Consider the following 23,916-nt stretch of genomic DNA (forward strand, 5'->3'; position numbering starts at 1 on the left):
TGAACTGCGTGCTGTTATTAAGAACCAGAGGGTGAAGATTACAGTAATTTACATGTAGCAACTGTCTTGATATTGAAAGGGTCACACATTTTTAAAAACATTTTACTTGATAAAGATTTCCATCGAAATAGAACAAAGTTGGGGCGAATCTGCCAATCTGCTATGGGAGGCCACTGCTCATGTGCTGTGGGTGCCTTGCAGCTGCACAGGCGGACTCTGCTCACATTGTTTCATCAGAGCTGCAGGGGTTGAAAATCATTGAGCTCTGCCTCACTTTAAAGCATCCATCAGATTTGCCTCCATTGACTTATCGATTCAGTTTATAATTGAGCTCTTAAGTATTAATTACTGTGACTAATTACAATACTCACTGACGGGTCCTAAACATAAAGGTTGATCGATTGTACATGGTGAAGAGTCTTAATAATAGTCTTTTTGAAAATGAAAACCTGTCATCTGACATAAGATGAAATAAGATCATCCTTTATTTGGGAAATGTAGAGGATTATATCTTTGCTTCTCTGGAACACTGGTCCATACTCAACCCTGACCCTTAATTCAAGTCCTTTTGTGTCACTGTAAATGTAAATGTAAAATCTGTCTGTGCTGCCCTCAGTATATGTGCTGTTATACACCTCGGCAGTTAGATGAACTCCTTCCTGACATCATGACTCTGAAGACCCTTGTCCGTTGTCCACAGGTTTATTGACATAGGAAAGTGTAAAACTAAAACACACAAAGAGCATAATGAATACAATGACTCGATGTGCATAAAACTTCTCAAAACTAAACAGTCACGAAAATAATCATCTGCAATCATGAGTAACAACAACACAAATCAATACGTACCAACGATGCTATCAAAAGGTACAAGATGTATGCAGATTCCACTGGATTACAAAACTAATGAAGACGGCGTCTCAGCCATGCTCTTGTTTACTTCCTGATTACAAGCTACCGGAAGTTACGGGACATTTCCTGTTTTCAAAATAAAACGTATTAACATGCTGGCTTAACAATTGTAACAAAACACTCCCCGCCTGGCGTGAATACACGCCACTCAATAGATCCTAGACAGTTCTCTTCACTGGGCCTCTGGGGGGAGAAGAAGCACCATCTCAGAAACAGGCCTAAGAAAAAGTTTAGTCACTCCTGTTCGTGTGACCTTGATCTCGACCTTTCGCACCTTCCCGTCTTCGCTGGGGAAGGTCTGCGTTACCAGTCCAAGTGGCCATTCATTTCTTGGTACTTGGCTATCCTTGAGGAGATCAACACTTCCTGGGTTGATGTTCGGATGAGTGGACTGCCACTTCTTGCGTGCCTGTAGTGTCGGGAGGAATTGCTTTCGCCATCTGTCCCAGAAGGTGTTGGACCTGCCGCCACTGGTGTTTGTAGAGGTCTGAAACTCCAAACTCTCCAGTAGGAGCAGAAAGGACATTCACTTTTTGAGTGAGAAGAGCAGCTGGAGTAAGTATAAATGAGTCGTCAACGTCAGTTGTCACTGGAACAAGAGGCCTGCCATTTATAATGGCTGTCACTTCTGCCATGAAAGTCACTAGTACCTCATGAGTAAGTTTGTCCTTCAGACGAAGGAACATGGAGTCCAAGATTCTCCTTGCAAGACCAATCATTCTTTCCCATGCACCGCCAAAATGGGAAGCGTGCGGAGGGTTAAAGGTCCAAGAACAACCTTGGCCTGACAGGTAAGTCTTTATCGTTGTGTCGTCAATGTTTGAAGGTATCTTCAACTGCTTGCAAGCACCAACAAAGTTGGTACCACGGTCTGAGCGGATGTGTTTGACAGGACCGCGCACAGCAAGAAAGCGCCTTAGTGCGTTGATGAAGCTGGATGTGTCAAGGGATTCTATGACTTCAATATGAACCGCCAGACGCTCATACACGTGAAGATCACGGCCCATCGTTTACTGTGGGAATGGCCTCCTCTTGTTCTACGTGAAGAGACATTCCAAGCGCCGAACACATCAAGCCCGACATTCGTAAAAGGCGGTTCCGTCGAGAGACGATCCACTGGAAGACTGGCCATCTTTTGAATTGTAAGTGGGGCTCTAAGCCTTCTGCAGGTTACACACTGATGGATGATGCTGCTCACTTTTCTTTTGCCACCAACTATCCAAAAGCCAGCTGTACGAACAGCCCCTTCTGTAAAGAGACGGCCTTGGTGATAGATTTGTTCGTGGTGATGCTTGATGAGTAAGGTTGCAACCTGATGTTTACCAGGAATAATCACCGGAGTCTTTTCACCTGATCAAGGTTTGCATTGTAGAGGCGGCCTCCGACTCTCAGAAGGCAGTGTGTCAATGAAAGGATCCAGATTTTGAGAGGACTACTTTAGGGATCTGCTCATGTTTTGGATACATTTGATCTCTTGACTGTAGACTTCCTCCTGTACTGCTTTAATGATGATGTGCGACGCTTGATCAGACTCCTCAACAGTGTATCCTGTTTTGCAATGATGCCAGCCCTTACAAGGGCTGTTCTTCAAGGTCATGTTGAAAAGACGGGCTATGTGTATGAGACGAATAATGGCCCGAGTTAGAGACTTCCAGGATGAGAACTTTGCGAATCGTTGAGAACCAAGCTGCTTGGATGTTGTTGTAGTACTCAAAGTGGACACCAGAGGGCGAATGTCTGGGTCTGAACCCGGGTCGACAAGCTCGTAGGTGCTCTCTGCAGCACTTGTCTCCGGTGTGTACAGAGATTTGGGTCCACTCAGCCAGTTTGTGTCGTTCAAATGGCTTGCAGCAACAGAACGTGTAGCGTGGTCTGCAGGGTTCTGTTCTGTTGACACGTAGCGCCATTGATCTGGGTGAGAGGATCTTCGGATACGTAATACCCGGTTACTTACATATACATAAAAGCGCCTGATTTCATTAGAAATGTAGCCAAGGACTACCTTGCTGTCTGAGTGGAAGGTTGTAGCATCGAGCTGAAGGTCTAGTTCTGACGAGATTAAGTCTGCTAACTCCGCTCCGAGCACTGCTGCGCAAAGTTCCAGTCTTGGAATTGTTTGTTCAGGGCGAGGTCAGCTTGGCTTTGCCCATTACAAATCCCACATGGTTGTTTCCAGCAGAGTCAGTTACTTTAGATATGCCACAGCGGCGATAGCTTTCGTGGATGTGTCAGAAAAGACGCACAATTCCCGTCTGACAGCTGCTGTGGGTGAAGTTGTAGTGTAGGCTCTGGGAATAGAAAGCTGGGACAGATCTTTCAAAGATGATCTCCAAGATGTCCATGCTTCCTCCATTTCTTGGGGTAAAGGTGAGTCCCAGTCTCCGTTCTCAGTTGTGAGTTCTCTCAGAATAGCCTTGCCTTGTATTGTGACCGGCGCTGCGAACCCTAGAGGATCGTAGAGGCTGTTGATTGTGGACAAGACACCCCGTCGAGTGTAGGGTTTTATCTCATCAGAGACGGTGAAGTGGAAGCAGTCGGCCTGGAGGTCCCAATTGATTCCAAGACTACGCTGCATTGGCAGCGCATCTGCATTGAGGTCCAAGTCTTTAAGGTCTTTTGCACGATCTTCGGCTGGGAAGGCCTCCATGACCTCCTTGTTGTTTGCTGCGATTTTGTGCAGCCTTAAGTTTGATTTGGAGAGAACATTCTGTGTCTTTTTCAGCAGGTTGATGGCAGCTTCGACTGTGGGCAGAGACTTCAACCCGTCATCGACATAGAAGTTGCGCATCACAAAACGTTGGACGTCAGGGTCGATGTGGAGCTCACTACCCTGAACAGACTGGTGCAGTCCATGAATCGCTATTGCGGGGGAAGGACTATTTCCAAAGACGTGGACCGTCATTCGATACTCCACAATGTCTTTGGAGGGGTCGTTATCTTGGAACCATAGAAAACGTAGGAAGTTCCTATCGTCTTCCCTGACTGAAAAACAATAGAACATCTGTTCTATGTCCATTGTAAAGGCAATTGCTTCCTTTCTAAAGCGTGTCAATACACCGAGCAGTGTGTTGTTCAGATCAGGCCCGGTCAACAGCACGTCGTTGAGCGACACACCGTTGTACTGGGCGCTGGAATCGAAGACCACTCGTATTTGGTTTGGTTTTCTTGGATGGTACACCAAATATTGTGTTTACTTCTGAACTACACCGGCCACTTCTGTGTTGGCAGTGACATCAAGCGGTGTGCTCTCAGAGAACAGATGGGAGGAGTGCAAACAAAAGTTTTGAATAATGCCAGAGAAAGAAAGACTGAAAGGCTCAATACACCACGAAATAAAGCTGCGTTACCTGTAAATGCAATATTTTAGTTTGCACAGTCGGCTCATTGATCTCTTGATATCTACTTTGGACGTGGTCGACAACACATTGTCAAACAGAGTGGATTTGGGCCTTACGATTCCGTTACATATACCACCAGAAAGCACACAGATAATGGGATGGTGATGCCAAGACAAGTTGTCACTTTAACTGTTCTTTTTGTATACTACTGTCTCTGCCTCTCACTCCATCGCATGTTTAGATTTTGGCACACACATATAGATACACACACACACACACACACACACACACACACACACACACACACACACACACACACACACACACACACACACACACACACACACGGGTATGCGCATACATGATTCTACTGCTGTTGTGGGAAGATCTAATATGCAGAGGAGTTTAGAAAAGGTCAGTCTGCACTCCTGTGAGAGGCATTGGCTGGAATGCGTAAACAAAATGTCTCAACCTTGTCAGATGCAGCTGCAAGAAACTCTTTGACTTTTTACTCTCACTGTGGAATGATAATACCCCTTCTTTACCCGCATAGAAGCAGAGGATTTCGCATTAAGTTCTTAAAATTCAAATGCAAGTAGAAATTAAATGATTTATTTTATTGTATTGTATTTTATTATATTGTAACCTTGTTTGCTGCTGCTACAAACACATTTCACTCTGTGGATGAATAAAGTATCCATCTATCTATCCATCCATCCATCCATCTATCTCTCTCTCTCTATCTGTTCCCACTTTTCATGCTGTTTTAATGTTTGTATGTTTTTTAATCCTGAGTGACTTTTTGGCTGCAATGGCTGGACCGGTGTCCTCGTATTGTATTTTATATATTGTTGTTGTATTTGTGTTAGTTGTTTTATGGACCCATGAGTCTGGAATAGAGATATATCTATCTATCTATTACATCAGGGATCCCCAAACTTTTTCCTGAGAGGGCCACATAACATTTCCCTTGTCTGCTGGAGGGCCAGCCGGGGCGGCTAGTGAGAGTGTGCTCACCTGTGTGCGCGCATCACGGCTGAGCGATGCGCGCGCCACTCGCTGTGAGCGCTGCGCGTGCAGACAACATTTAACGGAGCAGCGCGTGCGCTCTGATCGCTCTTTTAATGAAGTATCGATACTAAAAATATGCTAAATCACATCGTTTTTAACGTACGGGTACTTCGTTAGTATCGCTACACCGTGCAGCGTGACAGCAGCAGATGTAGCGGACTAACATTCAAGCTAACCTAACTTCCCAAACGCTGTGGACATCTGAACGCTGATTGGCCGAGACGCGACACGTCCCATCAAAGATGTTTTGTTGCGAAGAGCACCACTTCACATTTTCTCCGCGTCTCACTGCAATCTCAACGGCAGCGGGCCAGGTGAAAAAAATTATAAATCGGAACGCGTCTCTGGTATTGTTCAGGGGGCCGGTCCAAATGTGGAGGCGGGCCGGATTCGGCCTGCGGGCCGTAGTTTGGGGACCACTGTATTACATAATATATTTAAATTCAAATCATCATGTCAACGTAATCTTTAAGCTTAACATACATTTTGTTAAGTTGTATGGATCTCATTTGGGGATTGATTATTCAACATTATTTGGAACTTGAATCATTCTAAATATTGGAAATGTATTTTTATGTACAATATAAGCACAAAACAACAACACTTACACTTTTACAAGTTTCCTATTTTCTTCATCATGTTTGAATTCAAATAAAAAACTTTCTGTGTTTTCTTAGTAGGCTACTGTCGCAAAAACGTAGACTAAAAACAAATGTATTAAAACATCACAAAGGAAGAACGGGATCTGCTTGAAACTGTCAGAATTTGAAATTCCTACGGTCTCAGCAAAATCTCTCAAGGGAATAATCTCAGAGATTTATGCTCTACTGCTGTACTGTGATGCTTCAGTTTATACATCCGTGAAGCGGTGAAGCGGAAGCGTGATCTGGGGGTAACATTTAGTTCTGCAGATTGCTTTAAGATTTGCAATGGAATCACTCAAAGATATTCCTCAACAGCTCAACCCTCAGTTGTAAATGTCAAACTCTGTCAGCTATATTCATCTACCTGCTCTGGTCATGTGATCGCATCCAGACATTTTGAAACGAGGTCCATTCTGTTATTTAGGAGGAGAGCAGTACACCGTTTACACGGTCTCATTCGCTTTACCTGTTAAACTACCCTAAATCTTTTTGATGCAGCCCCAAAATGTATGTTGATAATTCTTCATTTTAAAGGAATTCATTTTTAAGATAAAAATGAAATGTTTGTGCAAGAGAGAATGAAAAAGCAATGCAAGAAACTGTGCATATGCTCACTCGCCTCACACTGGATCTTATCTGTGATTGGACAGAACAGGAAAAGTGGAGTCCGGCCTTCTGTCCCAGTCCATTGTAATTACTGTAATACGATTTTAAAGGTTTAAAAAATAAAGAGAAAGGAAGAAAGTCATTTTGTGCGGTTTTACCTTTTTATGATTTTAAGATTCACGATTAACTTAATCATGATTGACTTTCTGATACCGTGAATCATTGAAGGAAAGAGTACGTCAGTCTGCATCTATTAATTCAATACAAAAGATATGTCACGGCGCTATTAGAGTGGACCCTAAAGCACGACTCAGACAGGAGTAACAAAGATGACTGTCTTTGGTTGGAAACAGGCTGGGTCAAAACCGGGAGATCAGTCAAAGAAGCAAACAAGTCCAAAAAGGGGCAGGGCAGAGAATCAGAGGTCAGGGCAGGCAGGCAGGGTCAGAACAGGCAGGTCAGGAATATACTCTAATAACGCTGGAGAACTTGGCACAAAAACACAAGACAATCTGGCGGAGGACAAGTGGAAGTGAGGGAGCTAAATAGTGAGGGACTAATGAGGGGATGGGCTGCAGGTGAGAAGGGCGTGAGGACCAGGTGAAGGGAATGAGGGACTAACGAGGGAGTGATCAGAGGCAGGTGAGGGGAGTTGGATTGACGAGATGGTGTGACAGGATGAAAACAACTATTACAAAAAGGAAGGCGTGGAGCTAAACTGTTACAAGATATTGTCTTAGTGTTTTGATGGGGAAAGCTTCGTCTGTCTACAGATTGTGTTCCTGATTATTTTTAATGCACTCCAAATGCTCTCATTAGCCTTACATTGGTACTTCATACAAATTAAAATGAACTGCGTGCTGTTATTAAGAACCAGAGGGTGAAGATTACAGTAATTTACATGTAGCAACTGTCTTGATATTGAAAGGGTCACACATTTTAAAAAACATTTAACTTGATAAAGATTTACATCGAAATAGAACAAAGTTGGGGCGAATCTGCCAATCTGCTAGGGGAGGCCACTGCTCATGTGCTGTGGGTGCCTTGCAGCTGCACAGGCGGACTCTGCTCACATTGTTTCATCAGAGCTGCAGGGGTTGAAAATCATTGAGCTCTGCCTCACTTTAAAGCATCCATCAGATTTGCCTCCATTGACTTATCGATTCAGTTTATAATTGAGCTCTTAAGTAGTAATTACTGTGACTAATTACAATACTCACTGACGGGTCCTAAACATAAAGGTTGATCGATTGTACATGGTGAAGAGTCTTAATAATAGTCTTTTTGAAAATGAAAACCTGTCATCTGACATAAGATGAAATAAGATCATCCTTTATTTGGGAAATGTAGAGGATTATATCTTTGCTTCTCTGGAACACTGGTCCATACTCAACCCTGACCCTTAATTCAAGTCCTTTTGTGTCACTGTAAATGTAAATGTAAAATCTGTCACTGATATATACACTCAAGCATCTTATGATGTCGATATTGGCCTTTGCCATATTTGATGAAATATGGCTCCAAATGTATTTTCTTTTTTCTTGTATTAACACTTAAAAAATTAGAGTCAGTAATAGGTTCTGTAAGAACACATGATGTAATGGCACCCATATTTTTTAATAATCTGCCACATTTTCTAATAAGGAGTGTGTCCGCAATGTTTCATACATTTCCTTGCCTTTTGAAAAAGGTGTTTATATATTGCTGTGGTGAAAAAAAAACTTACTTTTTCATTTACGTTTAATAATGAATTATGTATCACCAACCAACATATATTAATTCATAAAACGTTTTATTATATTTTAACAACAATTTCTGTTGACTAGTAATCTTTCATTGTCCTAAACTACTGCACATCAAGATGAAGATATATTGTGGTGGTTTTTTAAATTGTTTTTTTACAACAACAATTGAAAACATATATCCTGTCAAGTGATTAAGAACATGTCTCTATTTAAAAAACAAACAGTACACTGGCGTATAATTGCATGAATTGACTATTCTCACTGCCCTCAGGAGAAAATTACACAACCTTTTTGTTCTGACTTGATTAAATGTCTTCCAACAGCACCCTGTTCTTGCTTTTTTGCACTGTTTAATTCCTTTAACACAGTCTTTCCTACACACACACACACACACACTGAGAGCTGAACAGTTAAAGTAAACTCAAGGCTTAACCACCGATCCAGCTTGCTGAACTCTCTGCTCTATCGACACTTCTGCTGAGATTAAATAAAGCCTGGCTCCTTCCTCTTGCTCTCACTCCATCACTACCCCTATTTTCTCCCCATCGCTCTTTTTTCCATTCCCTCTTCTCTACCCTCATTTCTATTTTCCATACTACTGCCCACGTGCCCTTTCATATGCATTCAGGATTATCATCAAACTGTGATTCTGTTTGTGTGTATGTGTATGCATGAGATTGTGTGCGTGTGTGCTTATTCATGGTCTTGCATGTGTGGGAATGCCTACTGAGAATACCATTTATCTCTCTACTGATCACATTCGTGCCGAGGAATCCAGTAGAGGCATAAGAGAGGTGGTACAAAAAAATTATATGCCAGCAGTGACTACATGAGCTCGCTCACCTCTCACTTTATTGGTTCTCCTTTCTTCATCACAAACCTCTCCTCATTCTAAGCAGTACTTGGGGTTTCTCACGATAAGATGATTTGCTGTATAACGGAAGGATTGCTGATGATATTTTAGGTTTTCACTTGGCTTTTTAAGCAACCTTGGGTTTTGTGCTAGGTGTCCTTGTGTTGAGATTCCCTAAGATTTGTCAAATGAACCAGGCATGCATTAGATTAGAGGAGATGATGGCGGTGAGGAAATTAGGCAATGACATCAGCAGGTAAGGGCAGTGTAAACCCAAACTCAGCAATAACAATGTAACATGAATCAGGTCAATCAAGTTTAATGTTATTGAAATACAGATGGCTCGATAATGTTTTTCTCTGTTTTGTTTTGAGTTTTGTAGCTACATTAGCGCTGTTGTTCATTAGTTTGCAATGACTGTCTACAGAGACCACTTCACCTGCCATCTCATACATTTATAACGACAAAAAGAAAATGTAGCATCTGTTTTACTCAAAATGAGACCATAATTATCTAAATGAACATCGGTCCTCTGGATTTGAACCAGGAATATTATGTTAATTTATTCAGCATCACGACCTTTTTGTACACACACACACACACACACACACACACACACACACACACACACACACACACACACACACACACACACACACACACACACACACATGATTTTACAATATGAGTGTTTGACTTGAACTCCGTCCTGTCTAGCAGTGGTATTCCTTCCCTCTATTTGCACAGTTTGTTGGGAATGATGTCCATGTACAAGAAGTGCAGAGTGAATGCGTGAATATTTAATGCACCTTAAATTAAATTAGCTTTGTAAAACACTCTGTTTACCCTGTTGCTCTGGTCTTAAGAGTGGCCATTGTTGACCACGATTGCCGGATATTAGACAAAGTGACTGTCACTTTATCACTGCTGACACTTATCGTTCATCATGTCTTATTGTATCACTTTGCAATGAATGACTGAAACTCAAAACTGACCTCAGATAAAGAACAAAATGCAATAAAAAAGGGAAAGAAACCATCTACTGGATGAAAATACAATGCCTCCATATGCACTTTATGAGGTGATCACATAAAAAATACAGCAACAGTCCATTGGCAGCAAATAACTTTCTTTGTTTCACTAGATATCAGTGTAGTGCTCTATGGGTACCATCTTTGTAATTGACTCAGTATTGGATCTTAAAACCTGTACATTCAGCTCAGGTCAAGGAGATGTCATCTCCACCTCTTCATTCAATATTCTCCTCTTTTCTGAGCCCACTCCTCCTCCGTAATAAAGACCTCTGTCTGAGCCGGTTTAGAGCAGGGTGAAAGTCTGTGGGCTCAGGGTAAGCAGAGGGAGGATTTCCTGCTCTCTCTGTCAAGCTGCAGGGTTATGTAGGGTTATGGTATTAGAGTTGGGAGAAAATGACTTCGCAATGATGGCTCTCAATAGTTCTCTTCATAGAATATTGAGGTGAAGAAAGAAGAAATTAACGCACAAATGAACAAATGAAGTCACAGGAAGAAACCAGATGAGAGAAGGAAAAGTGGTTTGTCTTTTCCCTCTAGAATGACACTTGTAAGTGTATTCTGATCTGACACCATTATTGGCAGGATATGATTGATGTTGAGTTAGGTTTGGGGACAAAATCGACTTTGTTAAGTTCATGTAAAGATCACGGTTTGGTTCAAATAAAAACTTGATCAAGGTTGAGGAATCAATGTCTACTTATTGTGATAGCATCACATTGTGAGTTAGCCTGAGATTCACAGTCCTGGTTCTGATGCATTCTCTCATTGTGCTGACCTCAAGCATTGTGAAAAAAGCGTGAAATTAAATAATTCCCATGTGAAGCAGACCCCTGGAGGCTCCTCCATCTGACTTTGGAAACCTCTGGTCGAGTGAACAGCGTGTTTCCACCGGATAGCTTTGTGTCTTAAAGCAGGCCGTTGCGAAAGAGTAAAGTGGATCAAGCCTTTCCAGCCTCCCTGACAGGCCGAGCAGCCATGTGGAAAAAGAGCTGTGTTTGTTACAGACTTGTGCTGCTTCAAGACATCGCTGCATAGTAATCTGTATCCTTGGCCTGGCTGTGACCTACAGTTCCACCCTGAGACCCTGAAATCCTTGTTTAATCTAATGTTACAATGTAAGGCTTTTTGTTCCTTTCATTTCTGACATCCATTGCCACTTAACATTCTGAATCCACACACAAACAAATTCATCTTGAAAAGCAAAGACCCATAATGCAACTTCTCCATTTCCACAGCGAGAGAGAACATTTCCAATGAGCCCCGTTGTTCATGTTTACAGCTAAAATGCCACATTGTTGTTTTTATTGCATTTCTTCACATGTTCCTGTTGTCTGAGGAAGTTGCGAGATCAGTATCCTGGTGGTTTTACAAAAAGACAAACACACCATAATTATATTCATGCTGTGTTAAAAGCACTTTCATTCTTCTTCAGTTTTAATCTAGTATATTCCTCTAAACTAGAAAACACTGCCATCGGTCTCTGATTTACCTCTGCAGAGAGTATTTCCTTGCCACAGTTAATGTTTAGTAACACCTGTACCTACAGAAATCGTCTCTATTTAATGGACCAAGTTAACATTTCCGACCAATACAGTCACCTCATTGTGCCCCAGTGGCCTCTAGAGTTACCCAGTTCTACGATAACGATACAGGAGAGAGAAGACTGTATTTCCACTGTGGTTTAGCAGAATATGGTGAGCTATAGGGATGAGCACAGGCTAACGGGCAAACGCTTCCTCATTTCACCCTCTGTGTACACCAGGTCCCTGGTTCCCTATTAAGTCTGTTTACTTACTGAAGTCAGAATAGTGTGTGGGTCCTCGTGTTTGTCCATGTGTCTGAGACTTTGTGTGTGTTCGCCATAGCACAGATAACGATTACGTTTCATTATCCTAAGATTCATGTTAACTGTGTTTCCAACTGTGATCCTCATTTGACTTTATACACTATACATCACAGTAATTGTCTGGCTCTGCGCATTGTGTTGCTCTTAGTTTTCTTTAGACTCCAGTAAGGGCAGCATACCATGCGATGAGGAAAATGGCCAATTTGAAGTCAGGACTTCTATTTTAATGGCAAATAATGTAACATGTGTTTTGTAGGGATGGGAATCTTTGTCCATGTTCATGACTAGACTTTGAGTCTTGGTGTCACCGTTTCATTCAGAATTTATTTTCATTTCAAAACCTATTTTTGATTCAATAAATAGAAAATCTCCTGTTCACCGTGTGCCGAACCATTTATTCATGTCTTCACTCAGTTCTGGACTGGGGGGTGGCAAGGTTGGGCAATACAAGCAACACATCCACCTTACCATTCTGAACGGGTTGGCGCCAGACAGGGCAAGTTTACTTCTTTACTGCTGTGATACTTTCCAAACCTTCAGGATCAGATTTGAGCATTTGAACCAGAGCTCTAGGGAAATATCCATGTTGCAAGACGGTGGCTTTGGACCAGACTCACACTTAAAACTTAAAATGTACATTGTGCCTTGGACAGACACTGCTTCAGGCTACACTCGTCCTCCAAGTAAAGTAGAGAGACCTTTATAGACCCCAAAATCACAAATTAGCTTGTAGACTTATCTACTTTCCTTATTGACTTGTTTGCACTCAGTATATTTTTTGTAACTGTATTTTTAAGTACTGTTGGTCGGTCTTTGTCACAGAGCATCAATTGGCTGGACTTGCCTTACTTGGCTGAAAATAACTTTGGCTCACTCTGCAATTACTTCAAGCACATTGTGATTATCAAAGTAACAATTTGTTTGTTGGCAACTGTCAGGAGGGCTTTCAGAGCAATGGCTTGTATAATTAATGTTATCATAAGAGAGTTTTACGATATTTGGATACCATTGCAGAGATTCTTCTCTTGAGTGTTGTGCTTTTAGAGGCTTGGATTAAAGCCCTCTGTTTGGGGTTGTGAAAGCATAAATACTTAAACTGGAAACATTCTTAAACACATACTTAATGGAGGTGGACACATGTGAGTAACTGAAAGGTTAGGTATAAAAGAAGTCTGTACCATCACAATCAGGCTGAGGGTCAGAGTTGGTCTAGTTCTTGACCTTATCATTTTTAGGCATATTAATATTATCCCTCCACCCGAAGAGAAAAAATTAGTAAAATCCAGTGCATTTTTTGTAATATAATCAATATGGTGATCGAAGAAAGTTGTTGCTAGGGGGTTGCTGGCTTTAATTTGTGCTTTGTTTTTTTTATTTGGGTCGAGTGGCATGCTTTTTATTTTGAATATCAAAGGCACATCGTCTGATGTTCAGGATATTGTGAAATATTTACCTGTGATGCCTGAAGACAGTACCTCTTGATTCCGCTACTCTCTATCCACTGCTTCCTCAATAGTTCTTTTTTGATCTTTCTCTCTCTCTCTCTCTCTCTTTTTTCTGTGTGCCCCCAACTCTTTTTTGTTGAAAGGAATATCTTATAAAGTGTGTCATTATCATGTTCATTATTTTACCCATATAATCCCTTTTGTTGTGTGCCCTTGCAGGCCTGTGGAAGTGATACGGATCTGTTGTCTGTCGTTCATTTGGCATTGGGTGAATGTTTGTAGTTGTTCAAAGGACAGCAGCATGCGGTCGTGACGGCTGTGGGCTACGTTGGATTACAGTTCTGGCTAAATGAACAGATGTTGATATAAACAGACACATGCAGGTTTGCGCACATTTATTGACTCTAAGACCTTAACCCTAAATGTAAAATATAAATATCAACTGTAGTTAACTTCAAAGCTAAGGCCACAGTACTGACTCATTTGAGAGTGTATTATATCTTCTTAACTATTCTACTAAAAATGATGCTTTTTGTTCCATTTTGTTATTAAAATTCAATATTTGCCCACACGTTGCAGGTCTGACCCTGATCTTGTGAATGATAGATTTAGCCTCGGAGGGATGTAACTTATTTTCAGTTTCAGAACATCTGTAGAAATACAGGCCCACACAGCCACAGTTATAATACTTGCCTATACGCAACTTATGCACAACCACCTGCAGAGATGCACTTCACTTCTTGACAACATATTATATTAACCATTCATTTAATGTATTTTATTATCTCCAACAAGTATAAACCTGTGTTAATCTCGAATACTGGGCCCATCTGTCTAATCTATTTTGTGCTTATTTAGGATTTTATTCTGAAGAACTTTTTACTGTTTTTTTAAACTTTCATTAATTGTTGACTCCTCAACCGGCCAGGAGTGATCAACGACTGCTTCAGTGCCAAAAGGCATGTCTTCTAATGTGTTCGACTGAAAGCAATAAGCCTTATCCCCCGTCTGCTAAAGGCCACATTATGGGCCTTTGTCATGCCTCAAAAACTCCAGACATTAATTTAGTCTTATTTTTAACTGAAACAACTCCAGATTTATTACATACCATTGTATTATTATCCACTATAGTTTGGCATAATACGAGATGAATAGCATCTTGTTCTTTGCTGACATCTAACCTATAGGGGAACTTGAAGAGACAATTGAGGTTCAACTCTGCTACTGAGTGCACTTTTCTATTCGATCCTACATTTCTACACTCAATGAGACAAAAAGGAATTCACCTAAATATTTGTTTTCACTTTAGAAGCACACACACAATTGTAAGTCAGGATGAACAGCAGTTTCTAATAGTGAGATATGGATTTCATTGTTAATGCATGCAGGGTAAGGTGAGACTGGCATTGACAACACACAGTCAGACAGGTGTAAGGGAAGGTTCCAAGGAAGATAGTGCACACAGTCGACAATTGGATCAGAGACCAGTGCAGGTACTTTATTTACAGTTAATAGTCCAACAACAAAGTCCCATTACTATTGTATATAACCCTTTATAGTTGTATGATTCTCGAAAGACTTAACAACTTATAAATCATGCAGGTTGTTTTCAGATCATTCCTTGTGCCCTCTCACTCTTCATACAAGTCCAACTGTAAGTAATACACACTTTGGGGACCGATATGCAAGACCCACAATTATGTTTGCTGTGTTGCCATATATGTCATTATTCAGGCAGCCTGAGACGGATATGCTTTCTTTGGTATTAGCTGCCTTCCATGATGTTCTTGTTCTGTCTTGTGTCTTAATATGATGTCTTAATGTGTCAGTGAAACACAATGGAGATCACTTCGAGGGGAGGGGGAGAGGGGGTGGCCTATTGATCTAAAAGACTTAACTAATGAGGTACAAGCATGGCTGATGGAAGATTGTAATAGCTTGTAGTTCAATTTGCCTACACGGTTTTCCCGTGCAGGTGTATCCCCTCCTTCTATAATCAGTGGTCCAAAGGGACATTAATACACACAAATGCAGGGAGAGTGTGAATAATTTAGTGCTAATGGGGGGATAAATAATCTCCCCATCTGCATTGGGGGTAATTGATTCACAGGAACAGTTTTCCCCTCCACCTCATTCTTCCATACGTTTACACCTCTCCCCACCTCTCTCCCCCATCTTCATCCTCTCTTCCTCCTCTTAGTCCTTCTCCTCATCAGTCCCCCATGCTGTCTATCCACAGACTGCTTTCTCCCCGGGGCATTTGTGTGTTCCATTACTGCTCACCCTGTCCATGACAGCTACTATTAACCTTGGAAGTGTACGTGTGTTTGTGTGCCGTTTGTGCGCTTGGGCAAGAGCGAGGCGGTGTGTGTGGAGGCGGTGTGTGTGGAGGCGGTGTGTGTGGAGGCGGTGTGTGTGTAGGCGGTGTGTGTGGAGGCGGTGTGTGTGGAGGCTGTGTGTGTGTAGGCTGTGTGCGCGTGCATATGCAACGCTTTCTCAGTGTACAGTTCTGTGTGTGGAGTCAAATGGATGAAAGAAGAGAGTAAGACATATATTGTTTGGAGGTATGCCTTTGCATGTGTTTTTTTTGCGTTTCAGACTGTGTGTCAGTGCGTGTGTGTGTGTGTGTGTGTGTGTTTGTGTGTAAACAGGTGGGACATATTAAAACAGACATTTTAATTGACTGTTGCTTGGCAAAGAAGGAAAGGAGGTCATGGACAACACACATCATATCTACAGACCCCATAACATACTGAATATCTCTCCATCTTCTCACTTTCCCTCAGACTCCCCAGCTCTGTTGTCTCTCTTGTTTCACAAACACACACATTATCCCTCTCTTCCCCTCTTCTCATCAGGTTTCTCTTAATACATCACTGTCTTTCTTTCTGTCTGTCTCCCCCTTCACTCTATTCCACCTTCCACTCGAGCCAACTCCCCGTAATGAAACTCTAATGGTCTGACATTCGTTTCCGCTCTTTGCTTAGTGAGGTGATGCAGCAAGGGCTAATGGTCCTATTTGCGCGTGTGTGTGTGTGTGTGTGTGTGTGTGTCCAGGACTGTATCACTGATAGGGAGACAGTGGTATCGTCAGCCGATGGGCCCTATAACATTTTGCTGCAGTGGCCAGGTGCCCTCGTAACTCTAACTAATGTCTCAATACCATCCTATTTACTGCTGTGAGGTAGATGTAAGTGTTAGTGCAGTAATGTGTGTGTGTGTGTGTGTGTGTAGAGGTGTGTGTGTTTGTGTTGGCAGGAGAGAGAGAGCTGATCCTTCAGGGAAAGCAGATAGATGGAATAATGCATGTTTTGAATATTATTACGATGCAGAATCTGGATGGAATATTGGGAGGCATTCAAGCACTGATGGGACTCGGTAATGGTAACAGTGTCTGGGACTGAATGCACACATACATACATGCACACACACATTCACTCCAACATGGACACACACTTTCTAGGACAAGCTGACATGGGTAAATTACTTAGCTTAATGATGTTGCAAACATTGAGGAAATACAGGTGGTTCATTGTCTTCAAATTCTTGTTTGTGTTTTCTCATTTGATGATCCAGCTTTGTACACATTTACAAGCGTGTATGCATACGTTGATGTGTGTGCGCGTACATGTATATGTGTAACCCATCACACTGGTTTTGATTATCAATGATAGGCAGTGTAATGAGTTTCCATAAAAATGTGATTAATTTGAAGCTGGGCAAGAAACCAGTGCCAGATGCTCCCTCCCAGCTCTTCTTCTTTTCTCTCTCTCTCTGTCTCTCTCTCACACACACACACACACACACACACACACACACACACACACACACACACACACACACACAGGGCTTTTAGACTGACAGAGGTAGGGAGGATATGTGGTACTTTTGTCTCAGTACATTTCCAGTTTGTATTTGTATCTGCGTCAGCTATTGTGATGGTAAACTCCATCTCTGTAACCAGATCAAGACTTCCCCTCGTTCCCGTTCTGCACACCTTCACACTCACTCCCTCGTGTGAGGAAGATTCTGGCCTACCGACAAAACAAAGTGGATTTGTTTGCCCGTGTTTTTCAAAGTTTTTCACAACTTTGATTTGTCATATCATATTTGTTTCCATTCTGTAACATAGCACTGACCCATTTATATGGGCAGCACGGTGGCTCAGTGGTTAGCACTGTCGCCTCACAGCAAGAAGGCCCTGGGTTCGAATCCCGGTCATTCCAGGTCCTTTCTGTGTGGAGTTTGCATGTTCTCCTCGTGCCTGCGTGGGTTTATTCCGGGTACTCCGGTTTCCCCCACCATCATAAAGACATGCACCGCAGCCTCACCCCGGTTCGTATGGATGTGAATGAATGTTGGTGGTGGTCGGAGGGGCCGTAGGCGCTGATTGGCTGCCACGCTTCCGTCAGTCTGCCCCAGGGTAGCTGTGGCTACTGATGTAGCTTACCACCACCGGTATGACTGTGAGTATGACTACTGGACTCTGTAAAGCGACTTTGGGTGCCTTGAGAAGTGCTATATAAAATAGATGATTATTATTATTATTATTATTATTATTATATGTTTAGAAAAGGGATATTATTGGCTACTTTCTGTACTTGTTATGCCGTTTTGCTGGTGAATATCTTTGTAAAACATCTCAAACATCTGCCTTTCCAAGGTGCAGAGAGTTCAGTGATTGTACATTGCATAACGGCACCACGGGTAGCAATTTCACTTTCACTTTCCGTGACATCTTTTTGCTCTCTTTGAGAAACTGCATGTTTTTTCATGGCCATGTTGTGTGCCAGAATTTGTCACAAGTAAAAAACAAAAACAAAACTAACATTGGGGCTGCGTTTTCAACTGGTTACTGTGGTTATTTGGGACTTGAAAAGCTATCCATCTTGTCAACACCATTGCCCTGTTCTATAAAAATTTGTATTTACTAATCCAGGCTAATCATTCTGTAAATTATCATCCTGCTAATTTGATTCAATAAGTACTGTTGTAACAGTTTAGCTCCACGCCTTCCTTTTTGTAATAGTTGTTTTCATCCTGTCACACCATCTCGTCAATCCAACTCCCCTCACCTGCCTCTGATCACTCCCTCGTTAGTCCCTCATTCCCTTCACCTGGTCCTCACGCCCTTCTCACCTGCAGCCCATCCCCTCATTAGTCCCTCACTATTTAGCTCCCTCACTTCCACTTGTCTTCTGCCAGATTGTCTTGTGTTTTCGTGCCAAGTTCTCCAGCGTTATTAGAGTATATTCCTGACCTGCCTGTTCTGACCCTGCCTGCCTGCCCTGACCTCTGATTCTCTGCCCTGCCCCTTTTTGGACTTGTTTGCTTCTTCGACTGATCTCCCGCTTTTGACCCAGCCTGTTTCCAACCAAAGACAGTAATCTTTGTTACTCCTGTCTGAGTCGTGCTTTTGGGTCCACTCTAATAGCGCCGTGACAACTGTATGTCTACCTGTCTATCTGTCCTTTCATTCCATTTGAATTCAAATGGTTATATTGACATTTGACATGTTTCAAAAGTACACTTAGAATTATGAAATACAATGAATAAAAGGAATAAAACAAAAGGAAAAAGAAGGAACCAAATACAGTGAATAACACGTGATGGCGCCGTACGTGATGGCTGCTGTGTTGCGAGCTCCCGGATTTTGTAGTAGTTTTTTGTTATTTATTCTTCTTATTGCGACTATTTTTGCACAAAACGTTAGCAGCCAGTTAACGTACGACAGATGCACACTTCTGGAGATTGGATCGGCAGTTGCTCGCCGCCTACCAGAGTTTTTCAACTCTTACTCGGACGTCCCGCCAGGAACAGTAGCGGAACTATCTCCGTCCATTTTAGGCGCGATCTCACGCAAGCGTCGCCGACGGAGGGGGAAGCGAGCTGGCGTGCTGGTCAGGCTGAGACGTCGAGCCAATCGACCCCCACTACCCACCTTTTTACTGGCAAATGTACAGTCTTTGGACAATAGGCTATGCGAGCTGCAGGCTCATATTCAATTCCACCGGAAACTAAGGACAACTGCATCATCTGCCTTACGGAGACATGGATGTCGGAGGAGGTTACCGACTCAGCCATCGAGCCGGCAGGATTTTCCGTCCACCGCGGACAGAACAAAGACTCTCTCTGGTAAAGATTGTGGAGGGGTATGTCTCATGATAAACAGATCTTGGTGCAACCAAAGTCATGTACATACTCTCAAGTCGTTCTGTTCCCCGGACCTGGAGTACCTAATGCTCATGTGTCGACCATTCTGGCTACGCGGAGTTTACAGCAGTCACCGTAACTGCTGTGTACATTCCGTCTCAAGCTAACACGGACATAGCGCTGAAGGAACTCTACGCGGCGATCAGCGAGCAGGAGTCGGCACACCCCGAGGCTGCTTTCATTGTGGCGGGGGACTTCAACAAAGCGAACCTGAAGAAAGTTCTCCCGAAGTTCTACCAACACATAACAAGCAACACGCGGGGGGAGCGGATTCTCGACCACTGCTACACTCCCTTCCGGGATGGATACAAAGCCCTCCTCCGCCCACCGTTCGGCAAATCGGACCACCGCTCCATCCAACTACTCCCCGCCTACAGGCAGAGGCTGAAGCAGCAACCAATCGCTGTGAAGGAAGTGCAACGCTGGTCGGACCAATCGGAGTCTATGCTACAGGACTGTTTTGAACGTGCTGACTGGGATGTGTTCAGGGTCGCGTCGGACAACAACGTCAGTGAGTACGCGTCCTCAGTCACCGGGTTCATCAAGAAATGCATAGATGACGTTGTTCCTACCAAGTCGGTTCGGATTTATCCCAACCAGAAACCGTGGATAAATGGCGATGTTCGCTGCACTCCGCGCGTAACACCGCCTTTGACTCCGGGAATATGGCGGAATACAAAGAGCCCGCACGACCTCCGTAAGACCATCGGCTCTGCCAGCGGGAGTTCAGGAACAAGGTGGAGGAAAAGCTCAAGAGCCATGACGTGAGAGGTGTGTGGAAGGGCTACAGACAATCACGGACTTCAGAGGGAGAACCAGCGGTGAAGAGAACTCCTCTACCTCCCTCCCAGGCGAGCTAAATACATTCTTTGCTCGGTTCGACGTGAACGGCAGCCCGCCGAAGGCAGCGCTGCCCGAGGAGACCAGCCTGCTGATCATCTCAGAGGCTGACGTGCGCAGAGCCTTCAAGCAGGTGGACATCCGGAAGGCAGCAGGTCCCGACCACATCCCGGGGCGCGCCCTCAGAGCATGTGCAGACCAGTTGGCAGGAGTCTTTGCAGACATCTTCAACCTCTCCCTGTCCCAGGCTGTTGTTCCTGAGAGCTTCAAGATGTCCACCATTGTGCCTGTCCCCAAACACCCCAAGGTAACCTGCCTGAATGACTGGAGACCCGTAGCCCTCACCTCGATTGTCAGTAAATGCTTCGAGAGGTAGGTCAAGGACTTCATTTGTTCCATGTTGCCTGCCACGCTGGACCCATGGCAATTTGCATATCGTCAAAACAGATCCACCGACGACGCATTGCCATGGCACTTCACACCGCCCTTTCCCACCTGGAGGAGGAACTGTTGTGTGCGAATGCTGGTTGTGGACTACAGCTCAGCGTTCAACACTATTGTTCCCGCCAAGCTCGACACCAAGCTCAGAGGTCTAGGCCTGCACTCTACCATGTGCAGCTGGATACTGGACTTCCTGTCGGGCCGCCGCCAGGTGGTGAGGATGGGCAGTACCACCTCAGAGCCGCTGACCCTCAACACGGGAGCCCCTCAGGGATGCGTGTTGAGCCTCTCCTCTTCTACCTGTACACCCCCGACTGCACGGCCATGCACAGCTCCAACGTCATCATCAAGTTTGCTGACGACACAACAGTGTTGGGGCTGATCACCGTCGACGACGAGACAGCCTACAGGGAGGAGGTTGGATCACTGGTACAGTGGTGCCAGGAGAACAGCCTCGTCCTCAACGTCAAGAAGACCAAGGAGCTGATCGTGGACTACAGGAAGCGGAGAGAGAGCACACCCCATCTCCATAGACGGAGTTGCAGTAGAGAGGGTCAGCAGCTTCAAGTTCCTCGGCGTGCACATCTCCGAGGACCTCACATGGACCACGCACACCACTCACATGGTGAAAAGGGCCCAACAACGCCTGTATTTCCTTAGGCGACTGAGGAAATTCAACATGGCCCCCCGCATCCTCAGAACATTCTACACCAGTACCATCGAGAGTGTTCTGACAGGTTGCATCACCGTCTGGTACGGGAACTGCACCGCCCTGGGCGTAGGGCACTACAGAGGGTGGTGCGGTCGGCACAGTACATCGTTGGAGGTGAGCTTCCCTCCATCCTGGACATATACACCAAGCGGTGCGTGGCCAGGGCCAAACGGATGATGAAAGACAATAACCACCCGGCCACAAACTGTTCACCCTTCTACCGTCAGGCAGGCGATACCGCAGTATCAAGTGCCGCACAAACAGACTGAGGGACAGCTTCTTCAGTCAGGCCATCAGGCTGCTGAACAAGGACTGAGACCCTCATTAACACTATACACCAGAACATATTCTGTGAATATCTATGGCCATGGTGTATATTTTATTACATTGTTTTATATATATATATTGTATATATATATTGTATGTATACACATATATATATATATATTGTCTCAAAAAAAGTGTATATTTTATTACATTGTTTTATATATATATATTGTCAGGATGTATATTCTATTACATTGTTTTATATATATATATTGTTAATACTTTCTTCTTTTTTGTGTGGATATTGTATAGTTTATTCCCATTCTTATTCTTTTTTTAGTCTGCTACTGCTGTCGGGTGTTTTGCACATAAGAATTTCACAAACCGATTATACTTGTATAAAAGGGGATGTGACAATAAAAACTTGAAACTTGAAACTTGATACAATAAAATATAATATTGTCTTTCCTTCTGGTTGCTTGTGAGTTCCTCTCAGTAATTGGCTGTGCTAGTATGAAGGTAAAGGTCAATTGCTTTTGTCAAGTAAACCCTTATCTGGATTTATGAGAATTGTCTGGCAGAAAGGGGACATGGGAAGTCGAGAGGGCCTCAGTCTGTCCTCCGCAGACATTGCTTCCTTGTCCAATTAACTACACACTTTAACATGCCTACATGCACTTGCATACATATCCACCCATGCAATAACACACAATCACTTTCTCTGCCTCTCTTTGGGCTTTTTTTGTATCTCTCACAAACACAACCCTGTCTAATTAATGCAGGGAGCTGCTGGCAACCGAGAGCTGACCTAAAAGGTACTCTCCTCATTCCACTTTTCGTCTCTTTTCCCTCTGTCTGCTCTTCCCCTTATCAAACTTTTTACCATTTTTTAAAATTAAGGGTTGACAGAAAGTGCAGCTACCTGTAACCTTAGCCATCACATCTAGATAGTGCATATACTGTGAGCCAGATATTAGCTGTTTCTTTCTTTTTTTGCTGCTGCTGCTATTCCTCAAACAAGAGGACGGCCCATTAATGCTTGTTTACATGCAAGCATGTGTGTGCGTGTGTGTGTGTGTGTGTGTGCACATGTTATTTTCTGCATGTGTGTCTTTGAGTAAGTGTTTATTTCTACTAATACTCCTGTATTGCCAAGCTTCTTACTGCTAGCCCCAGCAGTCTCCACTCTGCAGAATACAATATTGAGCTAAACATTGTTGGCCTTATGTGGGCAGATATTCCACTTTCATCTTGCTCTATTTGTTTGAATTTGTGAGTGTGTGTGTGTGTGTTGTCTATTCATGCTTGTGCAGGAAACATCAATGTCTCCTGGCTTGCATGTTTGCGTGCTTGTTTAATTTTGGGGTACTTGATCAGTGGTGGACCAAATACCGAGATCTTTAAAGTATAACTACCGGCCTTTAGAAATACTCTGATACAAGTACAATTATTGCATTCCAATTTTTTCTTCCAGTCTGTTGAGTTCCAATTATATTAGCCTCACCATATATTTAAAGTATCAAAAGTAAAAACGACGCAGATTGTCTCATTTCAGAATGATTATTATATCATTGCATTCTGCGTGTATGTGTTTACATCACTTAGATGACGCTGATGCAGATGGGGCTGATTTTAATTGCTTGTATACTGCGCTCTTACCGTACATGCTAATAATACACCATGAGTCATTTATATACATGTATATAAATAATAGATAAATAAATATATATATATATAAAGAATGACTGCATAATATTTTCCTCTATGGTGGACTAAAAAGTAAAAAAGTAGTAGCAATTGGGAAAAGTCAAGTATCTCAAATAGTACTTTGATGACTGTTGTGTTTACACTGCTTTGAAGAAGCTTCATGAAGCGCACGTGTCCTAGACTCCTAGCCTGAGCATGCTTCAGTGTTTGTGTGTCTGTCAGCAGTGGGATTTTTAAATCTT

General features: G+C 43.1%; 1 long non-coding RNA gene across 1 annotated transcript; it reads right to left on the bottom strand.

Annotated features, from left to right (window-relative positions):
- Window positions 1-683: 683 nt before the first annotated feature.
- LOC130199813 (uncharacterized) lies at window positions 684-1,876 on the bottom strand. Its single transcript, XR_008832891.1, has 2 exons — window positions 850-1,876; window positions 684-726 (listed from the first exon to the last, which is right to left on the bottom strand). It is a non-coding gene; the product is annotated as an uncharacterized LOC130199813 (long non-coding RNA).
- Between the last annotated feature and the right edge of the window lie 22,040 nt (window positions 1,877-23,916).

Source organism: Pseudoliparis swirei, chromosome 9 (assembly GCF_029220125.1).
Source record: "Pseudoliparis swirei isolate HS2019 ecotype Mariana Trench chromosome 9, NWPU_hadal_v1, whole genome shotgun sequence".
Taxonomy (NCBI): domain Eukaryota; kingdom Metazoa; phylum Chordata; class Actinopteri; order Perciformes; family Liparidae; genus Pseudoliparis; species Pseudoliparis swirei.